The sequence below is a fragment of the Hetaerina americana genome, unplaced genomic scaffold, assembly GCF_022747635.1.
Source record: "Hetaerina americana unplaced genomic scaffold, ioHetAmer1.1.p SCAF_28, whole genome shotgun sequence".
NCBI lineage: Eukaryota > Metazoa > Arthropoda > Insecta > Odonata > Calopterygidae > Hetaerina > Hetaerina americana.
This window is the reverse complement of record NW_027286852.1, coordinates 3,469,405-3,488,683: the sequence shown is the minus strand read 5'-3', so window position 1 is coordinate 3,488,683 and position 19,279 is coordinate 3,469,405.

Sequence of the window (19,279 nt, the reverse complement as noted above, 5' to 3'; positions counted from 1 at the left end):
ACGCGTGCAGAGGGATGCGGTGTCCCCCGGCCGGGGGGCGAAAGACCTCTGAGGGACCGCAGCGGACGGCCGGGCGGGGGGGGGGGAGGCGGGTGAGTCCTCGCGCTACTCTCATTCCGTCCCCTGGCATTTGACGCCATTGTTGGTGTCCCGTGTTCCTTGACGTGGAAGATATCCCACCTGTGTCAAAGGAAGTGGAGGGCGCTGGGGGGGGGGGGGGGGGGCCCTTCCGTTGATATCCTTGGACATTAGGCGTCGTGGAGGCACGGCCCCTTCCCCCCCACCCCCGCTCCGCCCCCAACACTCGAGTTCCTTCTGGCGACTTCGATCGCCACCACCTCTCCTTCACACCTCCGATATCCGCGTCCAATCGGCCGACTCTCTCGCATCCCCAACCACCCTTAGGCCCACTCGGAAGCCCCTCATCTTTCTTTTTCCGCCGCCAGAGCCATCTGACATATGGAAGACTCTCCAGTGTTGCAGCGTGCCCTAGAAAAGTCTCTGACGAAGTTTTTCCGTGAAACATATTCGAAATAAAAAAACAGCCAATATCCTGGGACATAAGCATCCCCGGTAGAGACCTTAAAGAAGTCATAATATGTGGTGCTATCGCGGTGTGTGTGCGGTGAGTGATGTACGTATATAAAATGTAGATGGGCTGAGACGTGGGCATAAGGAGAGGACGCAAGGAGAGTTTTCGCCCGATCTGTTTGCGTTATTTAATTATTTTCCGAAAGTCTATTCCACACAAAATTATGCTTACTGCTTCAATTTGCTTCTTCTTGAGGGTGGGTGGGTGCAATTCGGGTATAAATAATGCCAAATCCGTACGTGAACAACATCAGAAAAGAAATGAAATGCTATGTGACTAAAAGACTTGGTATACTCATATAAAGGTGAAAAAGAAAATAACTTGAGGTGGACATGTGAGCCAAGTTAATAAGTCTTGAGACATCCGAGTACTTTCAAGTGAGCGAGGGAGAAGGGGATGGCGAAATAAACGGCGTTCATCCAAGTTAATAATTGGCACTATCGCTATCGAAAACAACACATCCAAATCATGCAGCAGCCGTGCTGTATTCACACGAGAATTTAAAATATAGCGGACAATTATGATAGCTTTCCGAAGGACTTTTAAAAGTACATTTCTTTGGAATGGTCGAACGAGAATCTTTTCTCCTGGATGAAATGATTCCTTTCCAAAATGCACTTGGGACCTTCCCTTAAGCGAAGGACTTGAAATGGCGGAGAAGCTTTCTCGCTTAGATGACCCCTAGATCTCTCCTTCCGGGTATAATGTTGTGTTTACCCGTCTGTGTCACGCATGCCAGGAAAAGCGAAAAATACGAGCCACTAGTAGGGTAGTCCGCGCAGCATTCGTTCCTCCTTACGATGCCATGCAAAGACGTCTGACCGCAGTGGAGTGACCATTTCAGGATCTAATCACCATGAGTACTTCTATTTGAACGCTGGTTGACAGCAGCCCTTCAATAAGTGTCAAATGCTAATAAATCCTCTACACGCCATGAGAGTCTGTCTCGCATCTGTCCCTTTTGCACTTAGCCTCCACGTAACCCAGTCTGCCTCGTGGTAACTTCCATTTTATAATCCAGATCATGCATGCCTTTAAAAAGTTCATTTCGCCTCAAGGCGTGTCCAATCTATTTAATTATTCCCTTTGTGCTTCGTCGGCCGCAGTGGTGGAGGGGTAACATCATGGCCCGACAGGCCAGAGGTCGCGGGTTCGAATCGGCCTAGGGTGGAATATTCCCCTCCCAGGCCTTGTGCTTTGGGAAATATCGTTGTTATTATTTCATATTTATAGTCCGATGTAGCAGGCAAAAACTCGACTTATTTCAAATACGTCCTAAATAAAAGATTTGTATAAAAGGTATCGGTAAAAATTTTTTCCCGATGTGTCCATTTCCATGAAGTTCTGAATTCAGGCCCTCAGCAAACTGTGCGTATGACCTCAGATCGTATTGCAATTGACAAGATGACAGTGCGCACACCGATATCATTGAAAATTTGGCCATGTGAAATATCTGCGCTAAACTCATCCCGAAGGTCTTTTGACGGACGACCAAAGGCGAAGTCGAGTGCCTGATTGCGGAGACCTCCTACAACGGTATCGCGACGATTCCCCAACCCCCTTTCAGTCACGACTTGGCACCCGCAGACTGTTTCCGAATTCGAAAGGTGGAAAGGTCATTCAAAGGATACCACCATAGGAACCTAAGTGCCAACAAGGACGCTTGCGCGCGTACCCTTAAGAGTACCCTTATCCGGGATCCGCCTACCAGGGAGCCTTCGAGTCGAGGAAAAGCCGCTGGCAAAAGTGTATCGACGCTCAAGGGATATACTCTCTAGGATATTGAGGCCCTGTAGCAATATCTGAAATCAATCTATTTTCCCTTAACTTTTCCCGATACTCCCATGTAATATTTCATTATGGTATTGTGGTATCCATTTAATTCTTTATCTCCCACATTGGAGAGATATTGAGATGTATAACCCACCAATAAGGAAGATGAGGGAGTTCTATTTAATTTTTCTTGCCATTACTACGCCTTGCCAGGGAACTACAATTATCGCATAATCAATGATCCCGAAATATGCGAGTCTCGGCCGCGTGAATCAGGACTTTGCGATATGTGCCCCGGATTAGGACTTAAATTAAATATTTGAATATTTACAGCTCCGATGATTTGGAATAAAATGAAAATAAACAATGCGTAATACATAAAGTAGATGAGATCTAATTAAACATTTTGAAGCAGGCCAAATACTTGGGTCTAATACTGATATCAAACTTTGTTCAGGTAATACACATTAGAATAATGTGTGTTGCCAGCCCTGAAGGAGAAATGTGTTTCATCAGGCAATTAATTGGAAAATGCAGTACAAAATAGAGAGAGAGGCAATGCTTTTCCTCAGTTAAGTCGTATTAAGAATTCGCGGCAAATATCTAGGATCCTTCGGAGAAAAAGTTAATACATGTGTTAGATATTTATAGTTCCTATAAAATCAACTGTTTGCTATGCTATCTATCATGTGTTAAATTACCTAGGAGTGATTAAGCGTCACGAGCGAGCTGGAAGATTTAGGAAGGAATTCTCTTGACATTTGACGAGAGAGGGAAATACTAAATAAGAGAGAGAGAGGTACAGGGCATTTGAGTTTTATGGCGGCACAAAGGCAATCACAATGACGCCAAATCATGCTGGTAGATTCGACCCCTGGTGTAAAATAATTGAGGAGAGACATCGTCCCAGGCAGATACAAGCACTCGCAGATTCTTCCCCCACGCGATGGCCCTTCATAACCAAATTGATCCCGAAATTAAAAAATCAAATTAACTTGAATACTAAAATTTAATAAATTGGTCAAGCACAACAACTATTGACTGATTTACATATATAGGCCTATATATGCACGAGTGCTTTTGTAAATGAGATAACAAATACTCAATTGATTGTACAAATTAATATTTCTGCATATATGGCTGGTGCACTTCCTGCCACACACCCTAGCGGTGCTAGTTGTATAGTTGTAGTTGCAGCTCGATATAAAGGTTTGGAAGCTTCCCTGCGCCAACTTTTGAAATAGCAAAATGATGTTGAGTAAAGGATTTCCAAAAATTAGAGAATATACAAGAGTTACATTGAGTAAAAATGAGTGAAATTTTAAAATGCAGAATGTGAAAAATATGTGAAAATATTCAATTTTTCATAAAAGAAATTAATGTGGAGTGTGGCCAGGTAGAGAGCATGCATGCAAAATCCAGTCTCACGCCAGAGGAAGAGCGCAGATCGGAGGAATGAGGAATGGATTCGCTTGAATGGCGGGATATTATTGTGAATTTCAAAAAGCTTGGAAAAACAAATGTTGAAATGCGGAAATGGGTTTCTTCTAGCATTTTGGGAGAAAGTTGTGTTCCGATTTTAGCGTATCACGCTTAACAAATTACAATGGTCACAATGAGAATCGTTAAAAAATGAATTTATCGGTACTACTTGTAATTTAAAACAAATCTAATTTTCGTATTGCCCTGGTGGATGCATGTAGCTTTCGCTACATTATTTCCATTTAGACGATTGGTGGCAGCCAACAATTTAGAAACAAGGTTGGAGGCGGGACGAAGGAGGCAGTTGGACGATGAATAGAATTGGAGGAGAGAGCAGAGCGCGTCGTGGCGATTCATTCTAAAATATTTACTCAGGAAAATGGATAACCGAGTCGTCTCTTCGGCTGCAAGGAAGATTTGGATGCAAAGATTTCCCATCACCTAGGTCCACACAATAAGGGCGTTCCAGGAAAGAGAAAACCATGGAGAGTGCTCCGGAGATTGAGAATACTCCGTTTTGATTCGGAATGAGGACTGTCTTTCGCATCCGGAACTGCCAATTTAAGGTGAGAAATTTGACATATAGTCAGTCGATGGCCATCCAAAAAGAGCAAAATGAGAATGGTCGCCATTGCCACTGAGCAAATTATAATGTGGGCATTAGGAAAACTTGAGACAGAAAATAAAAAAACCCGGATACAAAATCGATCTTAAAAAAGAAATCTCCGTTACTCAATCGGAACACGCGATATACAGTAGCTCCAGGCCCTAGTACCGGAAGAAACGCCTGCCTGGAGCCTATTCGTGGTCCCATGGGCGATGACGTCACTTGAGGGAGGGGGGAGCAGAAACACGTGGGTCTATTGAAAGGGGTAGGCAAAGTTGAGGACGACTACAGCAGCAACTCTCTCTGCAAGTCATCTCGAGGGCGTGTGGCAGGGGATGTGACATCACCGGCAGTAGAATAATTGACGGCGGATGATTAGTTTGCATTCTAGAATTACAGTTTATCGGAAGCTATGTATCCTCCAGCTATCTGTATGAACTAGGAAATGAACAGGAATCATCACATAGGTTGCTTATATTATGAGGTGAATAAATAAAGAAAACCATCGAAGACATTTGTTTCAGTCCTTATGAGCCGATAGTAAATTGCCTTTTTATTTTTCTGAAATGGAATCCATTTGAATGTTTCATGTAAATATACTCGTTTAATTTTGAGATAGTGATACACACATACACATTAGACAAATACAACTTCAGCTGGAAGTTTAATGCGGCCTCGCCGGAGAACCAATCTCCCAATTGGCGGCCATCCACTAGCTCAATGGTTTGAAAGCGGAGAGCAACTAGATATTTACATCGTGTAATTTCTCACCCTGGCGTATTATTGAGCGCGATTGCGGGCATTTATCCCCTCTGAATCATACGTGCACTGCTTATTCTTACATAGCTGTGCTGTGAAGCAGTTTATAGGCAACGATACTAGGGTGCTGATTATTAATAATTATGTAATTTAATTTGGAACTTTTCCCGTGTTATTCTGGAATGTTCAGCTAATTTAAAAATATTACATTTCTCTAATTAAACTATTTAATTAGCCCTCTTGGCCCACTCAAGCCAAGCGGCCAAGAGGGAAGTTTCACGGGAAGACGTGGCGCCAGAGAAATCACTCAGCTTTGTTTAATCTCTGAGAGGTCAATGCCAATTGAACCCTGACCCTCCAGTCAGTGTGCTCTCTACCCCCTCCAAACCAGGCCCCGTTTAGAGTCGTAACATGGCCATTAAGAAAAAGAGGAATTTGCTCAATTACTCTTGAATATAAGGACGAGGAAATCAAATACGTCTCCTCTTTTGAAGCATACGATAAACATTATTAGTTAAAACGAAAGGAAGTCGCAGGGGTAGTGAGTGTGGTATATGCTTGTGCGCTGTGAATGGCAATGCCTCGATCAGCATGACTTTTGCCCTTTGATGAATTGGTAATCCTCACATTCCCCAAGTCCTGCCCTCTTAAGAGATTCCTCACCCGTGACGTGTTATGATAGAATTTCAACCCAAAGGCATTCATTCACACACGTTTGCAGCACCGACACGTGAGGTGCCAACTTACACACAGAGACTCGAACATTAATTCATCGCTCCGAGGTAATTGCGACATTTTTCTGAGAACTAAGTGTTCAAGTATTTATCTTACATTATGATTACTGGTCGTAGTTGACTCCAGGGGTTTGCCATTATGACTCAATGAAGATTATCTCTCGTTTCACTGGCAAATGGTCCGCATACGGCACAATTCTTCCCTACCCTCTTGATTGGAAAAGCTGAAATTTATAAGGGTTCGATTTTAGTTGATCTAGAAAGATGGAGAGGACTAAAGGTAGGACTTCCAGGAGCGAGTATGGTAAACGGCGCCCCTTATGGCGGGTGAATGTCTTTGCTTCTTCCGAGTTCATGTTTTTCAAGCGGAGTGAAGTTTTGGAAGGCCTGCGGACCGTGTTAAGAGGGAGCATGTATATTTTTGGCTAAAGATAGTAGCCATCTGCGGGGAAGTCTTTCGAAATATAGAACTGAGCGATGGAAGTTTGAAAGAAAATTAACTACGGCGCTTCAAAGAATTAAGGATCTAATCTGCATGATAACCCTTGACTCTTAAAGCCGATCTCTTTCATGTGGAAAAGAAACTCTTTGGAAAAGTGAGAGAAAAACCCTCTGATAGCACCCATTTCATTTTACGGGACAAGATAACTGTCTGCTTCGTAAAGGTGATCCGCATTATTAGTTCTTACGTCAAGGAGAGGGCGCATTGAGACAAAAATCTCAAAGTGGGATGAGCTATTCGTTTCTTTAACACCATTACCCGTTTTAAGGTCTTGGTTGATCAATTAGTCGATAGGCAAACGGAGAGAGGAAGAAAGTTAAGCAATCGCCCACCTTCTTAAAAATGTTTGGTTTTCCTCGATGAATTTTCATAGCATATTTAATATATTTCGAGCCTATACTTCGAAAAATGTATTTTAGCAGTAGCCTGCTAGTGAAACTGTAGTCAGTATATACTGGTGTACTATGCACCTACTGAAAAAGCATTTAATGATTCAAAATAAATAGCAAAATTAAATGCTTTAAAAAACAGACTATTTTGTTATTTCATTCACCAGCCCTGGGCTCAAACATAGTGGATCGGCTGATTCATTTATAATAAATCAAAAGAGAGATGGTACTTTTTTCCACACTTTATTTTACAAGTCGACCGGTTTCGTCGCATAGGCGACATCATCAGGTACATAGAATCAGTGAGTTCCAGAATATATAGTTATTTGAGGGGGGGGGAGGAGGGTGAGGGGGGGGGGCGGTGGTAAAAGGGGGGGGGGGGCGGTGTGAGAGGGAGCGTGGTACTGGGCGTGGGTGACTCAAAGGGAGGGGTGGGGTGGATGTAGGCTAAGTGGAAGCTTGGTTAGGTATGCCTTTCACAGCGGGGGTTGGGGCGTCATGTATTGTGGTCAGAGAAATATCCAAAAGGGGGGAATTGCTCACAAATATATTCTCGTTGGCAATTTTTCCTTCCTTTTGATGCTTCCTAATCTCCAGCTCCTCCAGACAATCCATTCTTCTTCCCTTTTTCTCGAGGTGAAGTATCTCTGGGACGCCCCAACCCCCGCTGTGAAAGGCATACCTAACCAAGCTTCCACTTAGCCTACATCCACCCCACCCCTCCCTTTGAGTCACCCACGCCCAGTACCACGCTCCCTCTCACACCGCCCCCCCCCTTTTACCACCGCCCCCCCCCCCCTCACCCTCCTCCCCCCCCCCTCAAATAACTATATATTCTGGAACTCACTGATTCTATGTACCTGATGATGTCGCCTATGCGACGAAACCGGTCGACTTGTAAAATAAAGTGTGGAAAAAAGTACCATCTCTCTTTTGATTTATTAGAATGGATTTCCACAAAGGGAAGCCTGAAACCATCGAGTTTATGATTCATTTATATTTGAGTATCCACGAAAGTGCTTAAAATAACATTGGTAGAATAAATGTGTGGAATTTTCGAATGAAAAGTTAAGAATGATACTATTTCGATTTATTTACACCTTTGCTTCAGTGTTTCAAGCGCTTCCTATTATGAAATATTTTACCTCTTAGATAATCTAATAATGGGAGAGTAATCCGATTGGTTAAGAAGATGAGCAATAAACTCTTAGCATCCACGCACATGACGGCACGAATACTTATGTGGGAATGGCACTCGCCAAAAGGATTAAAGTCGCAAGAGTTTGATGTTGATTTCTGAGTACAAAAATGTTTTAATCCCTAATTTTTACATCATTGTGGTCCGTGGCACATGCGTGATCTAATTTTGAAAATCGACAGTATTCAACATCAAGATATGCACCTCACGATCCAACAAAACATTTTCTGGCAGGGGAAGCATGCACCGGGTGGGAAGGGTGAGTGATGAGAGAGGATATGGGAGAGGAAGGGGAAAGGGAAAAATATTTAGTAAAAACCCAGCAAATAACGTGCAAATTTGTATAAATGCTGGAAGAAAACTTTCTTATAAACTACGGTATAAATAAATTAGTTATGCAAAAAAGGGAATACAAATGAACCGCAACCATTTATACGATAGGTCTCGACCGAAACAAGACCTGCCATGTAGAACTGAAAATTATGAGGGCGAAATTTTAGTGTTCATGATCTCCGTCCCTAAAATCACGCGTAGGGGATGTGACACACCGCTGCAGTCAGGGGACGGCATGAAGTGTCTAGTCTAAAGTTATAGGGAATCTATTTAGGAACGCTGAATTATAGATCACTAATTACGTAATAAAAATTTGGATGCTGGACGCATAACAAAAAATGAAAAACAAATCAGCATCTGATTTTCTTTCAATTTCCGCAAATACGAGGTCTGTTAAAAAATATCACAAGGTTTGTGTTTTTTTCAAATATTATTTATTTATTCATGAATATGTATTTTATCCCCTTCAAAGTAATAATGGAGAATATTAATCGAGAGATGGGAAAGGGAAGTATAGATATTCCAGGTCTATGCGAGGTGAGATGAAAGGATAGCGGGGATTACTGGAGTGATAATAAATGAATAATATGCAGCGACGGGGACGAGAGCCAAAGAGGGGTTGCCATAGTATTAAATGAAGAAGTAGGAAGAAGCGTAGTCAACATAGAACAGGTAACGGATAGAATACTACTAGTTGAGATAAAAGCAGAACCAACGAACTTGGTTATTATTCAGGTATACATGCCACCGAAAAATCATACAGAGGAAGAGGTCGATATGATATACGAGAATTAGAGGACATAATCGCAGGTGCTTCCCGGGAGCGGATGCGAACTCTGACCACAATTTAGTTGTTATGAAATGTAGCGTCCGTTTCAAAAAGATTAAGCAGGGGCGGCGAGTTAGAAAATGGAATGTAGAAGCATTGATTGGATTGAAACGGAAGGAGTACAAACAGGCTGTAGAGGAAATCGTGGAGGATGGAAAGGAGCCAAGTATTATCGAAGAAAAATGGGAAAGTATAAAGGAAGGGTTGTCTAAAGCTGCAAGGCACTATTGGAACCGTGAAAGGGATAAGGACTAGGAAACCATGGACCACGGACGAGATGATTAAAAAGATGGATGAGCAGAGAAAATGGAAGAATGTAAATACAGAGTTAGGCAAAATGAAGTACAAAGAGTCAAACAATAAATTGAGGCGGGCAACAAATAAAGCAAAAGAAGCATGGTGGAAGGCGCAGTGCGAGGATATGGAAAGTTTGCAGAGGAAGGGTGAAATTGGTGCACTCTAGGGCATGGTTAAATCAGTATCGGGAAGTAAGAAAGGAAGACCTATGCTAACAGTTAGAGATAAAGCGGGTAAGATAATAGTTGACACAAGAACAATCCAAGAGAGGTGGAAGGAATACATAGAAGAACTGTATAGTAAAGAACTCAGACCAACAAATTTATGCACAGAAAAGGTACATGACGTAGAGAAAGATAGCTTAGGTCCAGGTATACTCGATGATGAGATAGAAAGGGCATTAAGGGAGATGAAGATAAATAAGGCCGATGGGGTTGGATAACATTCCTGCGGAACTACTGAAATGTTTAGGCAAATGTTGGAGGAAGAGGCAATATGGGCTGATTCGTAGTATCTATGAGGAAGGAATCTGGCCGGAAGACTTTGTGAGATCTGTTTTAGTCCTTATTCCGAAAAAGTTAAAGGCTACATTATGTGAGGACTACAGGACAATAAGTTTGATATCCCACGCAGCTAAAGTTGTTCTCAGGACAATAAAGAAAAGGATAGAGATTGGGACAAATGATTACTTAGGGGATGATTAGTTTGGGTTTAGGAAGGGGGATGGTACGCGTGAAGCCATTTCAGTAATGAGATTATTAATCGAGAGGAATATAGAACACAACCAGGAGGTATTTGGTTGTTTCGTAGATTTCGAAAAAGCGTTTGATAGAGTGAATTGGGAAAAACTAATGAGTATATTGCAGAAAAAGGAATAGATTGGAGGGAAAGGAGGCTAATCCGCAACCGGTACATGTCTCAGACTGCTCAGGTGCGGGTGGGAAACGGGGAGTCAGGATGGGCAGTGTTAGGCAGGGTTGCACATTATCACCGTTGCTGTTCAACCCGTATGCAGAGGAAATGATTAAAGAGGCATGGGAAGAACTGAATGTAGGAATGGAAGTAGGCGTGGAATTCGGAAAATCAGTTAGGCTCGCTGATGACCAAGCTTTAGTTTGTCAGTCAGCCAAGGAGTTGCAGGCATTGCTCAGTGAATTGGAAATTCAGTGCGACAGGTATGGGATGAAAATCAATATTAATAAACAAAGGTAATGCGACTTTCTAGAAAGAAAAAGGCTAAGCTTAACATTGAAATAGGAGGGCAAAAACTAGAGCAGGTAGAACAGTTTACGTATCTCGGCAGGTAGAAGAATTGCGCAAGGCAAAGAGGCTTTCACAAGGAGGAGGGAGTTGATGACAGGGACTTTGAGTAAGGATGTTAAAAAAAGACTCGTAAAAACTTTGATATGGAGCGTAGCTATGTATGGCGCGGAAGCGTGGTCATTGAAGCAAGAGGATGGACATAGACTGGAGGCTTTTGAAAAGTGGGTGTGGAGAAGAATGGAGAAGGTGAAATGGTCCGAGAAGAAAACAAATGAGGAAGTTCTTGATATGGTGGTTGAAGAGAGGTGTTTGTTCGGAGAAATTCTATGGAGACAGGAAAAGTGGATGAGGGGTGCATTGACCGGCAATGGGATGTTGAAGACTGTAATTGAGGGGAGAATGTTGTGTGTGCGTGTGCATATGTATATTTATTGGCGGAACACAGTTTGTCATACTCCGGATTGCCTCGCCGTTATGTTTGGGAAGACACTCTGGAAGTCTCAAGATCTTAATCGACAAGTTATTACGGCTCTCGATCGGGAACCGGGTCGCCATATCACGAGGGTACACTTCTGCACCCTTTTATTGATCGACCCCCGTTTGCCCCCAATGGCACTTCCTCCTTATTCTTTTAATCTTCTTCCCTCCCCACTTTGCCCTCCCAATCATCGTCTCCTCACATTATCCGTCGATATTTTCGCCGCCCCTTGATATGCTCTCTTGCTGCCTTCATTGGTCTCCTGCCGTGTCGTGCCGCGTCCGGGATGTTTGACTGGCAATGGATTCGTAGCAGTGAGAGTGCGCTCGTGGCCACGGGTGGGCGGACTACGAAGGGGGGGAGGGAGGGCCAATGGACGAAGGCGTGTGTGGGTCGAGGAATGGCGGTGCCCGGGGCGGCGGAAGAGAGAGCTGACGATTCATCAAGTGCGACAGTTGGGATTCACCCGAGGCCCCATCGCCGAGGGAGGGGCGGGGGGGGGTCCCTAGGATTATCCGGGGATGGAGGATGAGGAGTAGATTGGGTCGCACCCCCCCCTCCCGGAGCCTGAAGGCCCTTTTCGGTCGCGCGAAACAAATGGTGTCCCACGGCCATGCCGGAAGAGAGCTCCGGTCCCTCTGGTGGCGGCGACTCGAAATATTAATGGCGACGGAAGGTAAGCGATACAATCTTTCAAAAGGCACGTGCGCACTTCCGAAATTCGGAAAGAACGGCGAACTCTTGGTTGGTGGGATAGGGAAGGAGGGGGGTCGGGATGGGGGGTGGGGTGGGAGTCCTAATTTCGGAAAAGCTCTCTCTCTCTCGGGAAGGAGAAACTAGCGCGTTCGGCCGGATGTGTGAATTCGCCCGCTGCTGCCACCTATATAACCTGGCCTGAGGCTAAACAGTGCAAATAAAAGAGTATCGCTGTCAAGTGTCGCTGTTTATTTGCTGGAGGGATTTGTTCAAACACTGCTATTCAAAAATGGGTCGTCATTTACTTTAAATAGGGTTAAATCCTGAGTTTGCCTCGCCTTGGAAAACTCTTTCAATGTATTTCTCTTTCCTGAGCGCTTTGCTGGGCACAAGCATGGCATTTAATCTAATTATTTAAATGACAGTATAGTCAGCGCGAATCTATCAGTAATCCTGTTCATGAGCCATGTTCTCTTGTCAAGTTATGTAAAGTGGACTCTTTTATGGATTCAAGGCCTTTTGATCGCATTGTATGGCGATTAGTACTGAGAACTTATATTGATCCACTTATGTATAGTGATAATCATAAATGTAAAAGAAGCACAAAATTAAAATCATAATAGATATTAATTATAATTATAGAGAATTATAAACATAAAGAATAATACTACTATTTCAATAAGAGGGGAATTTGGCCTGAGAGTATTCGTGTATTTGGTCTCATCGGTAATTAACACGTATACCTTAACATCATTGCGAATTCACGTAACGCTCTGAAACTGTTAAGAACTGCATTACCATACTATTATAACTACCGGAATGCACAGAAATCTCTTTGGCGGCATTTTGCACTATTTAGTTTGTGTTCCATTTTTTCAAGTCTCTCGCAGCACCACATAGATTTTTTGTATTTATTTGAAGGACTAGCATGAATAAATGTTCCGTGGTAACCCACCGGGATATCAAGGAAATTTCCAAGTTTAGATAAAATCTCCATAAAATCAATGCATTGGCAAATAATAAGAAACCAGAATTAAAATAATTAGTCCTTCGTTCCAATATCTACAAGACCATCTTATTTGATCATAAGATAACCGTCGTATCCTGATACTTACTTTGGGTGCTATTTGCATAATACTTTAAGTGGATATGCGTACTGTCGAATGAGGCGTTTAACTGTGGATCCCTAGGTCGCCATGGTTATGATTATTCGCCGGGTTTCTTTTCACCCTCCCTTCTTTCAGTATCCTAACACTGCCCAACTTCATTGCCAGCCCTAATAGCGCAAATGACCTGGTCGCTCCCATTACTAACTGCTTCTACAACTACTGATGCTAAGTTCAAGTCAGTGAGTGGATCCATATTTTACATAATGAAATCAAGTCCAATGCGCTCTGCTAGAAGATTTATTTTTTTAAATTTCTTATCGGGTGTTTTAGGTCTTTGTTAGACGTTTATGCAAAACTTCAAAGTTGTAACACTTTCATTTGGTAATTAGGGAAGCATATATTTTCATACTCGGAACTATTTATTTTTGTGAATTACAGGCCGCAGCAACTAGCGCACCGAAATTACCACGGAAATAAGTGTTTGCATTTATTTGTAATAATATTTGGAGATATGTGCATTTGCACTCTCATTTACAGTATGACCAAATATCATTGTTTTTCGGTCTTTACGTTTAAAAAAAATATATAAGGCAACAATAAAATCAATGAATAAAATTTTATAATTTATTTCTGATCGCCGCACATATTTTGGCGTTCCGGCATGAACATCCAGTGCGCTGGATTTCCCAAAACATCCCCAGTGTACACAAAGTAAAGTGGAGGAGAAAGGAGAGGGTGAGGTCAGTTAGGGGGAAAGACGAAAGTCTCAAGGTTAGCGCGGGGTGATCGCAGGAAGGCAGGAGGCAGCTACAAGGGTAGGCTCTAGTGGTTGTATAGTTTATTTTATTTTTTGTACTTTTTAGTGCCCTGCAAGCCAACGCTAGGGCGTGTGGCAGGGGGTGAATACACACCGGACTAATTTTTACCCGAATATTTTTATCCCAACCGCGGTCGGACAATGTTATTCTGATCCCTTATTGTTCGCGGAAAAAATAATATTAATACGATAATAATTGTTATATTATTAAACTTGATATTCTAATTACTACTATGTTAATTTTATAAAACCTAATTTACTGCTAGCTTTTCCACAAGCAAGTATTGCCCAAATCTATTTCGCCCAGGAGAGTGCTTGGTTAAGGGCAATTCCAATGTAATTAATCAAGTCGACACTCACGGTATTTTTAATGCATTCGGCGTTCGTTAGGGAACTATTCTTATAAAATAAATTCATCATTAAAGACGTTTCTAAGTTTAATTCTGGTTGTCAACTAACGCACCAACGTTGTATTAAGGTCACCTGCCGAGGCTACTTTATCCTAAAGATGACGAACTTGTCGACGATTGCGGGCCAAAGTTCACGAGGTGTCCGATCAGCGTTCATAGCTACGCGCCAGAATGTTTAAGCGGCCTCTGTGGGTAATGAGCGTAACCAGTGAGTCCTCACGAACTCACCGGCCGCCGCGGTTACCGACAGGATTTGATAATTCGCGCGCAGCGTGGATTTGTTTACAGTGCCTCTTTTGGAATCGCCGGATTTTTTAACACTGAAAATAACGGAAGAGATGTAATCAACGAATCTTCATCAAGTTTGCTTCAATCTCGGAAATAGTGGCGTGAAATCTATTACAGTGATGCAGAGGGCCTTTGCGGACATTTGAATGGGCAAAACACAGATAAATGATGAGTACAAGCGGTTTTAAGATAGCCGCACGTATGCTAACAGTGACCCCGTCCTGACTGACCTTCGAGCACAGTAACAAAGGAAAATATCGAGTGACTTTGATTGGCGATTGGAGGAGATCGTCGTTTGACAGGGCGCGAACCAGCAAGCACTCGTAATCTTGGAACTCCGGGAATTTGTGTTTCGAGAATTTGGGAATGATTCGCGCGTGATCGGTGACTGGCTTCTTCGCTACGATAATGCACCACCACATTCATCGAACCTCTTGCGACATGTTTTGGCTAAAAACAAGCTTACACAGCCTCCCCGGCCTCCCTAGAGTCCCGATTGTAGGGAGGCTGGGGGGGAAGCTCCCTTGCGACATTTGCCTGTTTCCAAGATTGAAAATTCCACTAAAAAAACACCAACACCAGTTGGACGACATGGAGACACTTCAATGGAATGCGACATGTGCACTGTACATCATTCGAAAAACTGACTCGCAGAACCGCTAAGGGATGTAGAAATACCAATGGGAGCGTGTTGTTCAGTCGAAAGTGGATTACTTTGGAGGATGCTACGAGCCGGATGACGAAGAATAATGCCAGTGCGGAGTTATGAAAGCAGGTCGGACACTTTTGGGACTCTCTTTGTATGCAGTAAGGCTATGACCTTGACTCGCGTGCCGTTCCATGGAGGGGGATGGAGGTATCGATTATTGCTATGTCTATAAGAGGCATAGGGTGGTTTTATAATAGAAACAATTTGGAAATGGAATTCGGGATATTGGTTTTGCAGTTTAAGTGTTTTTTATTAAAGTTGTTAGCAATGAGAATTTAATTTAATAGAAAATCTTAAACAATTTTCTAATAGAACTTCTTCCTAGGCTATTATATTGCCTTTTGTTAGACATATAAGTCATACTTAGAATTGAAAATGTTGATTCTCCTTGAGTCCAAAGAAAAATAGTTCAATTAATCCCCAAGAAAACCCACACTTTATTAATAAATAATGCGAACTTCAGTGAAAGAAAGAGCACTCTAGCGGTGATATGGAAGCGATGGACATAACCTGACTGATTAGTATGATCTCACAATCTTGCTCCAATATATATGTGACTCAAGAGAATAATGTTTATTGTGTTTTAATGCGAATGGAAACAAAGTATACGGTGCAGTTATATGTTTGACGAATCGAAGTCAAAGGGATTATTGGATGGCAAAAGTCACTAATCAATACAGCGCTTTTCTCTGTCTCCCATGTGCAAATCAGTCATATCAATTACAGCTTCGAACCAGTAATCTAAAATCAGCGTGGAATCTCCCACAACGCCCTCCCAGCTCTATGTGCCAAAAACATTGTTCTGCGTGCCACTTTGGGAACGCGTGCCATAGGTACCCCCGTCCTAGGGACTACGAATACCTCTGTAAACAATTGTGTCGTCGACAAATAAGTGTATTATTTGAGCGCAGTATTACGGACTTAATGTCTTTTACGTGAGAAAGAAATTAGAGAGGTCCGATAACACTCCCCAGGGGAACACCTGAAGTATCTTCTACTGCATCAGGACTAACACCAAATAGGACTACCTCTTGTACTCGACCATTCAAAAAGTCTTTATTCCAGTCGAGGATAATTTTATCCATGATGTTGGTTTTTAGCTTTGTCAGTAGTTAACTATGAGATACATTTTCGAAGGCTTTTCTAAAATCTAAGAAAGCCGCGTCCACTGGAGCATTATTTTCCACCGAACCCAGATTATCATGGCAAAAAGTAAAAGTTGTTCCTCCCAGGATCTACCCTGGCTGAAACAGAGAAGGTTTTCCACAAAAAAAACTTTTAAATATCGAAGTGTCTCAATATTGAACTAAAAATCGTATGCTCCATAACCTTGCTTGATATATTTCCTTATTTAAGTACCCTTCATGCCGCTGCTGGGGTACGTGGCATGGGGTGAGTACACACTGCAAACATTTTTACCCGAATATTTTTTTCCTTATTGCGGTCGGAAAAAGTTATTCTGCTCCCTTATCGTTCGTGGGAAATATGGCATCTTAAATCTATTAATCCATTTGTTCTACACTTGATCTCTCTAATTTTATTGGCATGATCTCTCCTGCCATAGCACGATTGGGGTAATGATACATTGTCAATATCACTGCTAAAGAGACGTCCTTCCGATTTATGCCAGAGCTTTAATCTGTAATTTAATCTTCGCCCCGTGATCGATTCACAGCCTAGCTTCTCTAATATTTTAGATACCGTACAAAGTTTATCATTGCAACGTTTTATAAATTAAGCTCCTCTGCGTCACCGATTAATGCCTCTTTTTGTTCGGTAGTAAAATTTTATTCCGCAGTAATAATAATTCAATTAAATCCGCCTTCAGAAAACCTTGTTTTAAGTTGACTTCTGGTTATCATTTTCAAGCTCCTAAACCATTGCATGACATTTGCATTGAATTATGACTGTGTAGTGAGATCAATGTTCTAAAACAATCCTCATTTCATTTGCTCTCTTTACAATTCCCAACCACGCTTTCGGTCGTTCACTCCGCTTTCTCATGATGAGGAATTATTTTTTGCAGGATTTTACGATCGGCTCGGGAAAAGGGAACACGATCGGTCGGGAAAAGCTTGAGAAGATAATAATAAAGATCAAAGGAGAAAATACTCTCTTCGCGAGCTACTGCCTCATTTATGTGCTCGTATTTTGAGCAGGGCTCTAATATATATATATATATATATATATATATATATATATATATATATATATATATATATATATAATTATTATTATTAGGTAATCTACCGGTTAAGGTAGATTTTTGGATGGACAAAATTATTAATTCAACAATTGGTGACCCCCAGCAAAATCCAGCATCCTACTCTACATCAGGTCCCTCTTCATCTCTGAGTACTTTCTTCCTCCCTTCATCCCGTCCAAAATACCTATCCTGTTCCCTCCCTTTCATCGTTTGCTTAATATTCTCCCCTTGATTACAGTTTTCAGCATTCCACTGCCGGTCAATACCCCCTTCATCACCTTTTCCTGCCTCCATAGTATTTCTCCCAACAATCCCCTCTCTTCGCCCACCATACCAAGTCCTTCCTCATTTGTTTTCTTCTCTGTCCATTTCCCCTTCTCCGTTCTTCTCCACACTCATATATCAAAAGCCTCCAGTCTACGTCTATCCTCCTGCTTCAATGACCACGTTTCCGCGCCGTACATAGCTACGCTCCATATCAAAGTTTTTACGAGTCTTTTCTTAACATCCTTGCTCAACGTCCCTGTCATCAACTCCCTCCTCCTTGTGAAAGCCTCTTTGCCTAACGCAATTCTTCTCCTTACGTCCCTACTACTTTGACCGTGTTGGTCCAAAACACTTCCGAGATACGTAAACTGTTCAACCTGCTCTAGTTTTTGCCCTCCTATTTTAATGTTGAGCTTGGCCTTTTTCTTTCTAGAAAATCGCATAACCTTTGTTTTATTAATATTGATTCTCATCCCTAACCTGTCGCATTGAATTTCCAATTCGCTCAGCAATGTTGGCAACCCCTTTGCTGATTGACAAACTAAAGCTTGGTCATCAGCAAACCTAACTGATTTTACGAATTCCCCGCCCACTTTCATTCCTACCTCGAGTTCTTCCCGTGCCTCTTTGATCATTTCCTCTGCATACAGGTTGAACAGCAACGGTGATAATGGGCAACCCTGCCTTACACCGCTTCCTAACACTGCCCATCTGGACTCCTCATTTCCCACCCGCACCTGAGCAGTCTGAGACATGTACCGGTTGCGGATTAGCCTCCTTTCCCTCCAATCTATTCCTTTTTTCAGCAATATACTCATTAGTTTTTCCCAATTCATTCTATCAAAAACTTTTTCGAAATATACGAAACAGGCAAATACCTCCTGGTTGTGTTCTATATTCCTCTCGATTAATAATCTCATTACTGCAATGGCATCACGCGTACCTCTCCCCTTCCTAAACCCAAACTCATCATCCCCTAAGTAATCATTTGCCCTACTCTCTATCCTTTTGTTTATGATCCTGAGAACAACCTTAGCTGCGTGGGATATCAAACTAATTGTCCTATAGTCCTCACATGACGTGGCCTTTACCTTTTTCGGAATAGGAACTAAAAGTGATCTCACAAAGTCTTACGGCCAGATTCCCTCCTCATAAATGCTACGGATCAGCCCATATAGCCTCTTACGCCCTCATTTTTCTAAGCATTTTAAAAGTTCCACATATACATATATATATATGTATATATATATGTATATATATACACATGATTAATTTGTTTTTCGGGGATCGAGATGGTGCGGGGGCTAACGTACTGGCTTCCCACCATGAGGGCGCGGGTTCAAATCCCGGCGGTGTTGAATATTTTTCAGAGGTATCTCGATCCCTACTTGAGGTGCTTTGTGGAGGGCACTTTGAGTGAGTACGCCGTCCGTCGGATGGGACGTTAAACTGCGGACCCCTTGGCGCCTTTCGTAAAGAGTAGGCTAATGCCGACGCCGGGTTTCTCTCCACCCTTCATCCTTTCCTATCCATCCCCTATG